We start from the raw sequence: 14,066 nt of genomic DNA, 5'->3' as shown, positions 1-14,066 counted from the left end.
GAGGAAGATGCTAAAGAATTATTTCCTTGGCAATAACAGGATTCAATTTAAATCAAATAGGTTTAGTGTCAAGCATTAAACATGATGCCAGTCCATGCATTTTATAGCAGCACTTTATCAATTTACTACACCATGAATTAGCATATAAATACTGATAATAGCCGAACAGATTGCAAACAGGCATATTGCACTGTGATTTTTATTTTCCTAGGCTCCATAATGCATCATATAAAAACATACACACTTTAGTATCATTAACATCTAGGACAACTTGAAGGGAAATATCTAGGTTTTTCATGTCTTTGAATTGATGCTCTCCTTTCTTGCCCACCTCCTTAGGCAGCTTGCATCTCACAGACATCAGTTTCCAATCTTGTATATGAATTTTGTGCCTGGGAACTCTTAGACCCATTCCCGTCCATTCATCCAGTCTGTCACCCTGACACCCACATCTCTGTACTTAGAAATGTGAGTTGTGAACAGCTTCGTCAATAACTGCTGGATGATATAACCCATCTAATCCTGGTCCTGATCTTTTCCTTGATTTTACTATTCCAATGTATTCTTCCAGTATTACTTCTTACAACTCCTCTACATATAACTTCCCTGCTGCTTCCCACTTTCATCTGTAATTATTTGAATCTCCTTTTTATGAAGGAGCTGTTCCTACAGTTCTTGGCTTCCTGCAGAAACTTCTAGTCCAATCTCTTGTTTCCTGTGCTTGGGTGGGCAAGACAAGGCCCTACAGCATAGGAAAGGCCTCTCTCTGATCTGAAATCTGCCACAGAAAGGTTTCTCACCCTGTAACTAGAACACAGGCACTTCCTTTAAGCTTATGTTTTTAAATTTTAAAAACTTAAAATTTTTGGTACATTTTCCTATACTTTTATCTCTATGTACAGAGATGAAAAAGTTCTTTTGAATTCATTCAGTGATGTTTCCTGACAAGCCATCAATTACATCAAGGACTTTTAAATACTGAATTTCCTATCTAACCCGTTTCATATGGCAACACCTAAACTTCTAGCATTTAGGAGTTCAGAAGAGAACCTACAAGCTGTGTTTTATTAATCACCTCTATATATCTTAAAAATGTGAATACGTATATGCAAAACAGATGATGATCAGCCTAATACCACAGGCAATGATTTAATTCTTATATTCACTAAAATAACCAAAAGGTTTCTTAAGGTGTCTGAATCAATATGTTTGTTACCAGGAGTTTAAATGTTCACCCCTGCAAATCCTGCTTAACCATTTTAGAGACTCGATTTTCTAACTAAATGTGTGCCTTCTCTGCAGGACCAACTAAATAAGACTGTGCTGGGGGAACTAGGAGAAAGAATGCAAATGTGAATTTTCAAATAAGAAGTCCTTAATCATTGAGAATTTCAAGAAAGACAGCAGAGTATTAAAATGAGCATAGGACCCTTCTTTAAATGAGCTATGTGTCTCCATAAGTCATATACCCATGAAGCAGGCTTTGCTTTTGTGAATAATGCTTATAAGATTCAGTGAACCTACTTCAATTATTTATCCAACGTGTTTACTAATTTCCTATGTTCAAAATTCTGTGACAGAAACTAAACAGAAGAAGAGAACATTTTATAATGAAACTATAGCATAAATGTTAAACGAAGACTAGTTAATCTGTTTTTTTTTTTTTTTTTTTCCTGAGACTGAGGATTAAATCCAGGGGTGATCTACCAATAAGCTACTTTTCCAACCCTTTTCTGTTTTTTGAGACAAGTTCTCCTTAAGTTCTCCAGGCTAGCCTTAAACTTGCAGTCTTCCTGCTTCAGCCTCCTGAGTCACCAGGATTATAGACATGTGCCACTATGCCTGTTAATTTTTAAAATAAAATACATAAAGACCCAAAAATGCAATACAAATATTTTGTTTCTCTATGAAGAATTCATTAGTGAACGCTTAGTGGATTTTATTAGTGCATTCTTAAAACTTCTATTATTCTATTGTAATGATGGATGATTTGTTCTGAAACACATGGTGAGGAATTCCAAAAGTATTGGGAGTTACAGAGTTCTGACATAACATGAAGGAGAACCACAAAGTATCAACTGAGAGAAGACCAGAGGCAATGCTTCATACATACATTTTAAGTATTAGGTGGAAGCTAATCTTTTTTTTTTTTCTTATTTTTTTTTTAGTTGAACCACATGGGGAACACAAGATGGAGATAATTTCTGTGCTCCAGCAATTTCATCAGCAAGAACAGCTGGAACCTAAATATAGATAAGACTCTAAACACAGCAGTTAGCATGATTAAGACTTTCAACATAGGAAAAAGACTTATGCTTAATGGCTCCAGAGCTCAAACTGGGGTCAGCAAACAGAAATGTCAGAAACCCAGGACACAAATAGGCCCCTAAACACTTTAAGGATAGGAGCAAAAAAAACTTATTCCAAACTGGAGGTGATCAATATTATTACTAGATCACAGCATCTTGGGTTCTGAGACAAGTTGACCTCAATTTTGAACTGGCCACAACTAACTATATGTAAGACTATAGTTAACTAACTATATGTACTAACTATATGTAAGACTTTACATATAGTTGTTTCAATTCTCTTGGATTTAGTTTTCCCATGTACTTTATAAGAGGAATGAGTGAGACAATCCAGGTAAAATGCTTATTTCCATGCCAAGTCCGTAATGAGTAGTCAGAAGTTGAAGCAGAAAGATTCCTGAAGGAATCATCAGCCCATTGGGGTTGTTCAGAAGAGTGGACACTGGCTCAGGAATGAGGAGAGCATGATGCTTTCCTCCAGCTCAATGTTTCCCAAGCTTGGGTACACATCAGAATCTTGTGGAGAGTTACAGAAATAACTGATGCCTTGCCTTGGATTATGATTTCAATTAATTAAGGGTGTGGACTGGGGTTGGAATTGTTTACAAGAATCTCCAGGTAAGACTGCTTTACCTTGTTCTAGAAAGTGGTGAAACTCATGAAATCTGTTTCCCCTTTTATAACATCCCCAGGGAGAGATGTGTATCAGGACTGTATGTTTGGTTAACAGCACTGGATTAAGAAGCCAAATCTGAGTATAAATAAAATTTTAATCACTGACTAGTTCTGCAATGTTGGACAACTTACTTTTTCTAATATTTTAGAGTACTTTTCTTTAGGTAAGGGACCAATGTTTATAAAACTCAGAGGTTTTACTAAAACTAAATGAGAAAACACAAAGTTCAGTGACTGGTGCATGAGTAAGCATGTTAAGAATGTCAACTTTTATCATATTATTATTATTTTAATTCACCAATATTTTACATTAATTATTGAATTGATGTTTCATACTCACATTTCCATGTTAATTTACAGACTTCAATATTGATTTTGAATGTTGTAACGACGAACCCTGATAATTCAACTTGGGTTCCTCTATGAATTTTCTACTCTCTGTGCCTCAAAACTTCAGAGAAAAACTGATAGCATCAAGAAATAACAGGCCACTCTATGATCCTAGTTCAGCTCTTTGTTCCTAAAACAAATACACTCTGAAGGAAATCAATAAAAGAGAAATGACACATCATAAATTTCTAAGATTGGCAAATAAACAGCATGTATGGTATGACAACATACCCCAAATCCTATCAGAAAACAATAGCTCTGGAAAGAAGTATTTGTCCTAAGTAAACCCACCATGCTCTACTTTATATAAATCTTGTTTGTTGTAAAGAATGAAAAAGAAATAGAAAACAGAAACTGAGGAAGAAAAAAATATTTCAAGAACACTCAATAATTTAAAAAGTGCTATAAAAGCACAATAGCTATTCTTTAAAGTAACTTATGCAAAATAGTCACCAGCAGGACTATGTAAATATGACTCTCAGTCGAAGCCGGCACATATCCCTTCCATCACAGAGGCACTCACATTTATTGGGAGTGGAAGGCAGCACTGGATTACACACAGAGAAGAGGAGAGGCCTGAATAGAAAACTGGGGAGTCTGGAGAAGGGAAGTAAGGAGAAAATAAAAAGACTTCTCAGCACCTTAAAAATAGCATGCAGTCCAGTCTACTCCTTACAAGTGCTTCCGGCCTCACTGACCTATCTTGTGTTGGTCTTCCTGGCCCATGCCTTAATATGGTTAAACTGAAGTAATGATGCTGGAATGAATTATGGAAGGACATAATGGGGCATAAAGCAGAAGTGAGGACAAGAGGAAGCAGAGTGGCAACTGAGCCTGGACAGGAATCACCTGCACTCTCTGGTAGGCTTAATGCTTCCAATCAGCTCAGTCTCTTTAGAGTTCATGTACTTTCAACTCCAAGAGCATACTTCTAATGTTATTATCATGCACATATCACTTTTACATGAACATTTGAAAACCCAGCGGCATAGAACACTAAAAAGGATCACACTGAGAAACTAAATCTGATTTCTCCTTTCGAATTAAAGTTTTACATCGAAACCCATCTTCACTGAGAGTGAAAAGGAGTCGTTGTGACAGTGTTTCTTCTCTCTGCACATTTAGATAAATTACAAAGCTGATTTGGGCTGAGGGCAAACGGAGAGAATTTGATCAAAACAAACAAAAAACCATTCTAAATGTAGTTTGGAAACAAAGCAATATATTTTATATCCGACTGATGATTTGGTGAATCTCAACAGAAATTACCTTATTCTATCATGAATGCAATACACTGTAGGTCAAGTAAAGTGAAACCTACATTGGTAAAGGGTGCAATTTATTATAGTCAAAGACTTGAAACTTGGAAGAGTGCCCCATCACCTGGTATAGTGCTATGGGATGAAGCCAGGACATTACATTCATTAATGAACTCAGGGTATACAACATTCTAAGCACAGTTCCGAATTGATAACAGAGGTGACTTTCCTACTTCTCGACACTTTGATTTTGACAGAACTATGCCAAATTAATATACATAATGATAAGCATTAATCAAACAAATAAAAGCAGGGGTCCAGGGGCAGGGTCATTCAGGAAAGTAGTAACTAACTATAGGAATTAGCTAAACTAAATGAGCACTAATAATATAAATGTTTACCAGATACTTAGAATATACTGTGGACTCTATTCTGCTATAGACACATTAATTTTTATCTTCACAATAACCCTAGGAGTCAAAGATCCTACCACCATCTTAATTAAGCAGTAGAGAATACTGAGTCACAAAGAAGTGACATGACTTTCCCAAAGTCCCACAGCTGGCAAAGAGTAGAATGAAAGTTTCGATCATTTCACAACTGTATGAAATTCTGCTCTTAGTTACCATGCTACACTGCACACACACAGGAAGGAGACAGAGGGGAGATTCAGCAGTTAAGTGCCTACCTACATCATGTTAATCACATTGCATAAGGTCCCAGAATAAAGGATGGACCATGTGACAAGTTGGAGACAGAGGTTGGGAACACCCTAGGAGGAAAGGGAACAGAATATATTTTTAAAAGACATCAAGTTTCACTGATGCCACGCTTATGCAAAAGAAGGAAACCCCAACAATCACTGTGCAATGTAGCTCCACAGGAGGAAAGCATTCTGATGATTAAACCCAACCTGAAATCACTCCATGGGTGATTATCAAAGAAGTCAAGGTGATTATAACAGGGAAAAGGTCTACTACGCTTCCTTGAACAATCTGTGAGCAAGAAGAAATTAAAAATATAAAAATCAATTTCCATGGTATGCTTATTTGAGCAGTCTGACTCTATTAGGCTACACTAGATTATCTTTAATATCCACTTCAGTTACTAAGCACCATGACAAAAAAAAAAAATGCTCTAAATTAAAACCTACAATAATCAGAATGTAGATACCAATTTTTTTCATTAACTCTTTCATCTCTTAAAAGACCTGACAAGAATAACGGAAAGGAAGAAAGGTTTACTTTTGGCTCATGGTTTCAGAGCTTCTGTCCACACGTCTGGAGGTGAGCAGAACATGATGGCGGAAGGGCAAGGTAGAGGAAAGCAGCTCAGGAAATGGTGGCCAGGAAGCACCAAGCTCTGCTTACCACGGACAAAATACAAACCCCAAAGGCATACCCCTGGTGACCTACTTCTTCCAGCCACACCCTGCCTGCCTACAGCTGTCACCTAATTAATCCATATCAGTGGATTCTTCCACTGATTTGGATCAAGTGCTCATAATTTAATCATGGACCTCTGAATATTCTTCTACTGTTCCACAAATGATCTTTTGAGGGGACACCACATAGTTGAACCATAACATCCATTCAACTTTTCTTGTTTTAATATTAAAGAATCCTATATCCTAGGAAAGCTTTCTATCTCCAGACAAATTGAAATGGTTTTCCCAGGATAGTTCTAAGTTTAAAAATGAAAGTTCTGCTGTCAGAGAACCCTGTCAATCCTGGGGGAACCAAGATGGCTGGCCATTTTATCAGGATAATATATTATATTAACACTCTCTTAAGGTATGAATGTTTATATACTCTCAAAATGTATCTGTGGAAACCCTACCCCTTAATGTGATTGTATTAAGAGGTGGGACTTTGGGCCCTTTACCAGGTAATTAGAATGAGATAAGGTCTTCAGGGTTGAGTCATCATGAACGGGATCAGTGCCCTTGTAAGAGTCATTAGAAAGCATGCTTCCTCTCTCTGCTAGCACACATATGAAAACAAAACGAGAAGTACAGTCTAGGAGAGGGCCAGCACCAGAACCTGACCATGCTGGCACACTGAACTCAAACATCCAACCTCCAAAACTCTGAGACATAAATTTCTGCTGTTTATAAGTCACTCAGTCTCCTATACTTTGTTAGAAAAGCCCAGACAAAAGCAAACTTCATCATCGATATTGTGAATTTGATCTCAAAAATGGGATATTAACTGGCCAAAAATTATTAACAAAGTAATTTAAAATGAAGAGGAAAGAAAGAAATCAACTGTAGATGAAAAAAAAGTATCAGATTTTGAACATTGTGCTTAATGATCAAGTGAGTTCACTAGTGGTACCACAGAATGCTAATCATACCAGTTTTCTTATTGACATGCTGTTTTCAAGAATACTTTAAATAATAATTTAAAAACAACCAAAGACATGTTAAAATAAGTAGTATTAAACATGTTAAAAGCAATAGTCAGGGAAATAAAATATTGCACATGTATTAAATGTAAAAGCAGTAATCAGGAGAATAAAATATTGTACATTTAAATGTTACTATTGATGTTGTAAGTGAAAAAAAAATCTGCAACTGAAAAAAATGTGAAAGTCAATCTAGACATCTGTTGAATTTATCCCATACTACAGTAGTATTTCAGGATTTACATGTCAAATATTTTAAATATGTGTTCAACTGGAAATTCTAAAAAACGGTACCATTTACATGTAAAATAAATAATTTCTTTTATATTATTTTTAAGTTACACCAAAGATTCACATATGAATCCAACACTGTAGATTTATATACAGTCATCTGGCAAGAATACCACTGAACACCGGATGATCTCATTTCAGCCTACATCTGGGTATCAATGGACTGTAAAATGCAAACAGAGCATTCTGCATGAAGTGTGTTAACTCTTTCATATCCTTTCTTTACTTTCTTCTCTATTTCAAAATAATCAAGTTCCAGACAACTTGTGTAGTGAGAATACTAGAAGGACAGGCAAAACTGCAACGCTTTCCTCACAGGTCCAAATAATATAATTTATGTAATCATGAGAAGCAAAACCAGTACGCTTTGTTCCCAGTGCTCACCAAGAAAATATCACCTTTTTTTTTCCCAGATATCATGGATGTTAAGCAACATGCCACTTGAAATCTAAGCATAATTCCAATTCCATTTAAAACAAAAATCCTATACTTATCATTCCACCCCCTCCAGTACAAGTAACACTGGACCATGGATATTTCTAAGGGGAGCTTTGCCAGGAACAAGTGATTGTGGTTCATTTTAAGATACAGAATATAGACTCCAAAGTTAATGACCCCTCCATAGAGAAATAAAGGGGATCCCAGCATCCCTGAAATGCTGTGGAACACTGTTAGGAGTTCCAGGAAAAAAGCTGCAAGTGTTTTGCTGGCGACTTGCTGTGAGTAATCAGGGACACAAACGGTACATATTTTTTTTTTTTAGTTCTAGGGAAAGACATAGTTAAAAAGAGAAAATCATATAGAGAAAGTGAAGAGTCAAAGTAAGATATGTATTTTTTTTTCAGGGCTGTGACACTCGTATTTAAAACGATGTGTGGTAAGGTACCCACTGTGAAGGCAAGGACAGCCTGGCAGGACTCTCAGTTCTACATGAGCATTTAAAATCACATTCATGTCATTCAGTGGTGTTCAGGAGGTAGGGAAAAGGATTCAGATAAAACAGTAGGAACAAAATCAATTGAGGACCAGGGGTGAAAGGGAGAGCATCCATCAGAAACAAGGTACTCAATTCTCTCTGAAATAAACAACAGGGAAGAATACAGGTAATGGTCACTTTACTTCCATGGTAGAGCACAATTAATCAACCAAATGACTGTATTTTAAAACATACTGGTTACAGTTACAGATGTCTCCCAAGTTTTGGTACAATAAGAATAACCAGTTTAATATATCTTCTATATAGGAAATGAATTCAGTAGGAAAAGCAAGGGAACATAGGCAAGGGTACTGAACCACAGAGAAGTTCACATACACAAGCAGGAGTGAAAACATGGGAAATGCTTTGAACAAGAAAGGAAGAAGGAAAAAAGCAGTCGTGATATGAGTACATAGCCTATGAAATTGAACTTCATCTGGATATATTGGGTACCAACTAAAAGCAAGGTGTTGACTTAGGATGTAGAGGAAGTGACAAGATGAATAATAAAGGGGAGAAGGTATTCTTGTTTGAAATAACAACAACAAGTTTGAGAAAACAAAAATGTGGTGCTAATGGACTCCTTAAATCACTTGGGAAGACTTTATACATTTGTGGTTAAATTCATGATCCTTGTACTCAAATGAGCTTAGAACACTGGCCCTTCCATTTAGTATCTGTAAGCCCTTGAATTTTTTTTTTTTTTTTTTTTTTTTGCAGTGCTGGGGATCGAACCCAGGGCCTTATGCTTGCAAGGTAAGCACTCTACTGACTGAGCTATCTCCCCAGCCCAAGCCCTTGAATTTGCCACCTAATGTCTCCTGGCCCGTTGATTCCAGTAAAACAGAGATGATAGAACCACCAGTTAATGAAGACAACTTGATGAGATAATTCACATAGAACTGTTAGAATGGAGCCCTAGAGCCGAGTTAACGCTGACCAATGTTAACGGTATCAGTGTTAATATCATTACCATCTAAAGAGTAGAGTCAGTTTTATTCTATTAAAAGCAGAGTCTTCAACACATTCATTTGTCACGATGACTTACTCAATAAAATGTTTGGGAAAATTGGCATTACTTGTGGATTTGATTGTAATTCTTTTGTATCCAATCCACCAAAAAAAAAAAAAAAAAAGAAAAAAGAAAAGAAAACAGTGATTATATTGGTATCAAGAATTTCACTTTTTGATAATGAATACTAGGCATTTTAGACCCACAGTATTAAGTAAAAGGATATATGCCCAAAGTTCTATACTTAACCAAATTTGAAAAATGTACACTCTAGTGATGGATATAGCCTACATATCAAAAATAGTTACAATAGGTGTGATCAGATGTGATCCTGTGAAGAGACACTTTAAATTACAATCAAATAGTAATTTTTTTTTTTTTTTGTGGTACTGGGGATCGAACTCTGGGCCTTGTGCTTATGAGGCAAGCACTCTACCAGCTGAGCTATCTCCCCAGCCCACAATCAAATAGTAATATTTTTCATTTCAATAGTGGTCTAGAGAGGTAATGGGATCTCATTCTGAAATGCCAACAAAAGATCCACACGTAGAACCTATAAATGAGCCAGATATAGGAGCGCATAGCAAAGCTACTACTGCAAAAAATAGCGAGAAAGCTCTAAGAATGTCACTATGACTGATGTAAATAATGAATGGAAGCTTGCAAAAAGTACTAATAACAATAAAATCTTTTTATTTGGCAAAGTTTAGAGGTGTGGCTTTTAGGATTCTGATCATCTGATGGATTAATCCATGCAAGACCAGATGGACTACTGGAAGGTGGGATCTAGTTGGAAGAAGTAAGTCATTGGCGGAGCACCCTAGAAGGGTTTATCTTTCTTTCCTTTTCCTCTCTCTCTTCTTTTCACCTACCTCAAGCTGAGACGCTTCTCTCCAACATGCCCTTCCACTATGATGTTCTGCCTGACCACAGATCCAGTCTAATGCAGCCTGTGGACCCTGAGGAGAATCCTCTGAAACCCTGAGCCAAAACAAACCTTCCCTTCCCCAAGGTGTTGCTGTCGGGGATTTGAGTCACAGCAATAACAGATGACACACAATTCAAAGAAAGAATATGTATAAACACTCTCATTGTTAAGAGGCATGCTATTCCTAAAAAATGTTAATTTCCCAAAATCAATCCCCATAGCGCCACACCCATTTTTAACATCTCCAGTGGCTCCTTAATGAGTAGTCGGTAAATTTAGAACTTCACAGCATAAGACCCAATGTCCTTACCTTCTCTCAGGTCCACTATTCTAGCCAAATTTTCTTTCACTCTTCCTTCATTCAAACTGTACCCTAAACACAAGTCCCAAGAGACTCAAGCTCTAGATATTACTTTAGAACAAATGAAAGCATAGCTATTAAGCTGTTTTTGTCTTACAAAATGACAGTTCCATATGGTTCCATCTAATACATATGTAAGAAAGGAGAAGCCACAGTCTTCATGTTAAATTCACTGAAGTTTACACCCCAGGACCCTTATCTCCATATAGTAATAACTACTGGTTAAAAAAGAATCTTTCATTATAGCATACTATTTTAGGAACTGAGCTTTTGCTAGATGTCTCCTTAACACTTGAGTATACTCTCCATCCTTCTCCCCTACTTTCTGTGACTGGGAGGCTAATTTACATTGACTACAATTGATTCCTTGTCCTCTAGATTTCAAAGGGAGTTAGCCATTGAAATCTCCCAGGAAATTAGCAGAATCCCGGCTGGGTATTTGGTCTCTTGCTCCTTTCATGTGGTGTTTCTAAGGTTGGCAATGCATCTATGTTTTAGTTAGATTTTCACTGATGTGAACAAATATCTATCAAGAACAACTTAGAAGAAGAAGTTTATTTGGGTTCACCATTTCAGAAGTTCAGTCCATGAAAGGTCAACTCTAGCTCTAGGCTTGAAGTGAGGCAAAACATCATGGCAGAAGAGTGCAACAGAGCAAAGTACCTCAGGATATGACAACCAGGAAACAGAGAGCACTCAACTCACCAGGGACAAAATAGAAACTCCAAAGTCATGACTCCAGTGAACTACTTCCTCCAGACATGCTCTACCTGACTACAGTGACCACTCAGTTACTCTATATCATTGGATTAAACCACCAATTAAGTTATACATTTTATAATCTAGTAATTTCACCTTCAAGCATTCTGGCATTGTATCACAAATGAGCTTTTGGGGGACACCCGACAGCCAGACCATTAAAAAACCCATGAACCACCACTGCTCTTGTCAATGTTTCTGGGTATGCCTAGCTTTTCTTTCTGAGCTCTTGCAACTCCTTCCTTCTCTCATCACTTCAGTCTCCAGCAAGATCAAATCCATTGCCCTTGTGATTTCTCTACCTGCTTCCTATACTTGAGTTAATGTTCCCTTCATTAAACCATTCCCAAATTATCCTAACTTGGTATGTCATTTGTTTTCTTCTGGAATCCTAACTGACACCGGGCTCAAGTTTTTATAGTCATTGTCCCATTTAAATTCTTCAACTATTTAAGGAAGCTTCAATATTATCTTCATTCTATGAATAAGGCACCTGAAGCTCAGAAAGGTTAATTAACTTTCCCAAGATTAACCAAATTATGTGTTGCAGATCTAGGGCTGGAATCCCTACAGTATGACTTCAAAGGCTAAGGTTTTGACGCCTGATTAGAAACTATCTGGATTTTCTAAAATGGAGAAAAATTAAATTTCAGAAACTTTTCACACTAATGTAAAGAAATAAGTAGATCACAGGTTTTCAGGATGGATTGTTAAATGTGTAGATTATCTCATATGGTATTTTGGAGGGCATAGCAAAGAACTATGGGCACAGGTCTTAAACACACCTTAGGAGACTTGCCATTTAATGATGCAGATTTGTGCCAACAAATTAAGGAACAGAAAAAAACAGACTGGGAATTAAATGTGTTGATGATGCAGAACTACTTTCAGATAGAAAACTGAAAGAAAACAATTTCAAAAATGTTGACAGGACTAGAAAAAATAGATAAGGCTAATGAAGTAAAATTAATGGCAATAAATGGCACATTATACTATGTTTGTAATAGTCAATGTCTTGTTTACTAGAGGCAGAGATTGAATTCAAATGGGACAGTATCTTTTTAAAAAACTTAAGCAACTGTAGATTCTAAAGATAGATATTAAGTATAAATAAATGAAGGAATCTAAAAAAAATTCATTAGGTAGGTTCTCCCTTTCTGTGATTCTCATCTCTGTTTTCTTCTGTGTTACCAGCTGAGAGAGTTCCTGCCATCACAAGGGTTGATATTTTACTTTTCATGTTCAGGTATAGTAGAAGAGAAAACCTTTGCAAAAATCTCTAGAAACGACCTGGGGTTACACATTATTTACTCTGAAACCAGCTTCCCACACTGAACTGAAGGCATAATTCTGTGGTGCTCTGATTGGCCAGAATCAATTCCAGTCTCCTCACAGAGATGAAGTTAACTCCACATACTCACATGAATGGCAATTTGGAGAAGTAAAGTACTGCAAAGAAAGAAGTCATTTAAAGAAGTGTAAGAGGTACACCAGGGAAAAACATAATGAAAATGCACACTGACTATAATAAAATAATTTCAAAAATATAGAAAGTGGAAGACATAGTTTAACTGTAGCTCTATTAATATTAAAAAAAGGCCTTGGTGTTTTAAATGACACCATGATATGAACCAAGAGGGTGGTTTAGATACTGTGACAGGCTCTGAATAATTTCAATACTGTAATAGGTGCAATATTTATGTCAATCTGCCCTTCTCAGATTACACCTGAAATCTAATTATGAATGTTGGATATCACATCTTAAGAGAGATACAAAGAGCTGGCTTCCACTGCATTATGAATGTGCCCAGAAGACATACCATTTGAGGAATGGTAGAAGACATAAGTAGGGATATTCATGTGAGATAATCAACAAGTCAAAGAGGTTATAAAATCTGTGATCTAATAATGAAAGTTTCATGTGGAAAACGAAGTACATTCATACAAAGTAATTCTAGGTGACTGCATTAAACCAGTAAATGTAAACTCTGCTACATTTCAATGCTTTGTAGAAGTTGGAAACGTGTCTAAATAGGAGAAACATGGAAGTCAGTAGCCTTCCTTTCCACCTCTGTTCATATTAAGAGGTTGGGTAACTACTTCTTATTTATGCTACTGAAAGGATTATCAGGCTCAGTTAAAACACTGGATTAGAATCAGCCTTAGGTACTTCCAGTTTGGAATAATCCTACTATCTAAATCCCAACTCTTTTTCTATTGTTTACCAGTTATGAGATGGTAGAAGAATTTCTTATCCTTTGCAAGTCTTATTTCTCTGTCTTTTAAATAAAGATAATAGTCTATGCATTTTAAAGATGAGTATTAAGTTATAAATACCTATGGTATTCTTAAATTAGTTTAGGGGCCATATTAAGTGCTCATTATCAGCCTTTATTATTACCATACTGTTGAACATGAATACATAACTTTCTAATCTGTATGGTTGGACTGCTTCACCTCATTGTGACAGAACTTTTAAAAAAATCTCTTTTGTGTGACAAAACATGGTCACTTGAGGGTCTTAAGTTACTGTTCTGCAGCAGATGAGATGAGAATCCTCTTAGACGCTATTTCCTAGAGTTCATCATCAGGTTCAGTTCTTGGCAGCACTATAAAGACCTGCTGGCAAAATCCACAAAAAAAATCTCAAGGATGGTCTTCCAACATTTCACTTCTCTAAAGAATCAAACATTTGGATCT

At 36.4% G+C, this 14,066-nt stretch overlaps 1 protein-coding gene and 2 long non-coding RNA genes across 4 annotated transcripts in view; 1 reads left to right on the top strand and 2 right to left on the bottom strand.

Annotated features, from left to right (window-relative positions):
- The window catches only part of ZNF385D (zinc finger protein 385D), an 857,219-nt gene that overhangs the window by 533,869 nt on the left and 309,284 nt on the right, over window positions 1-14,066 (bottom strand). The gene's annotated exons all lie outside the window — the stretch shown is intronic.
- LOC306646014 lies at window positions 1,599-3,667 on the bottom strand. Its single transcript, XR_013759792.1, has 2 exons — window positions 2,537-3,667; window positions 1,599-2,499 (listed from the first exon to the last, which is right to left on the bottom strand). It is a non-coding gene; the product is annotated as an uncharacterized lncRNA (long non-coding RNA).
- On the top strand, window positions 7,119-9,906 carry LOC306646015. Its single transcript, XR_013759793.1, has 2 exons — window positions 7,119-9,704; window positions 9,811-9,906. It is a non-coding gene; the product is annotated as an uncharacterized lncRNA (long non-coding RNA).

The sequence above is a fragment of the Sciurus vulgaris genome, assembly GCF_902686455.1.
Source record: "Sciurus vulgaris genome assembly, chromosome: 16".
Classification (NCBI taxonomy): Eukaryota; Metazoa; Chordata; class Mammalia; order Rodentia; family Sciuridae; genus Sciurus; species Sciurus vulgaris.
The sequence above is the reverse complement of the archived record's forward strand: the minus strand, read 5'-3'. Positions and strand labels throughout refer to the sequence as shown.